The following is a 547-nucleotide window of genomic DNA, read 5'->3' as shown; positions in this document are numbered from 1 at the left end:
CCATCTACTGGCGTGTACTGGCCATGGACAATATAATCTTTCTTCCTGTGCTTTTGGTACTATTACTCTCTAGCACCCTCAGATAATTTTAGAATCGAGAGATATAGGAGCTCCCAAGCTGATAGGACTTAACTAGATGTTCTTTTCTCATGTTCTCTTTTTAAGAGCCACACAACTTACTGTACGGTATATCCTAGACCCACACAAAAGGTTTCATGCCGTCCATATATTTGAGTAAAACTTCCTCGGCAACGTAGGTAATTTATTGGACTTCAATACCCTCGATTCAAAAAAAGCTTCTATGGGAAAGAGGCTTGTCGCTTGGTACAAGAAGCCTGCTTATTTTGTTTTCAAATATTGGACAGTCCGAGACAACAGCAAGCTAGAATGGACTGAAAACAATGCAAAATGCATTTTGAGGAAAATGCGGAATCAATTCCGATAAAACACACAATTAGTCTGTAGAGACGTGGCCAAGCAATTTGTTAAACAGTGTAAGAAGGTTTCATTGAATGCAAACTGACGTACAGAATAAAAAAGAAACAAG

This window comes from Pleurodeles waltl, chromosome 3_1 (assembly GCF_031143425.1).
Source record: "Pleurodeles waltl isolate 20211129_DDA chromosome 3_1, aPleWal1.hap1.20221129, whole genome shotgun sequence".
Classification (NCBI taxonomy): Eukaryota; Metazoa; Chordata; class Amphibia; order Caudata; family Salamandridae; genus Pleurodeles; species Pleurodeles waltl.
This window is presented reverse-complemented; position numbering follows the sequence as displayed.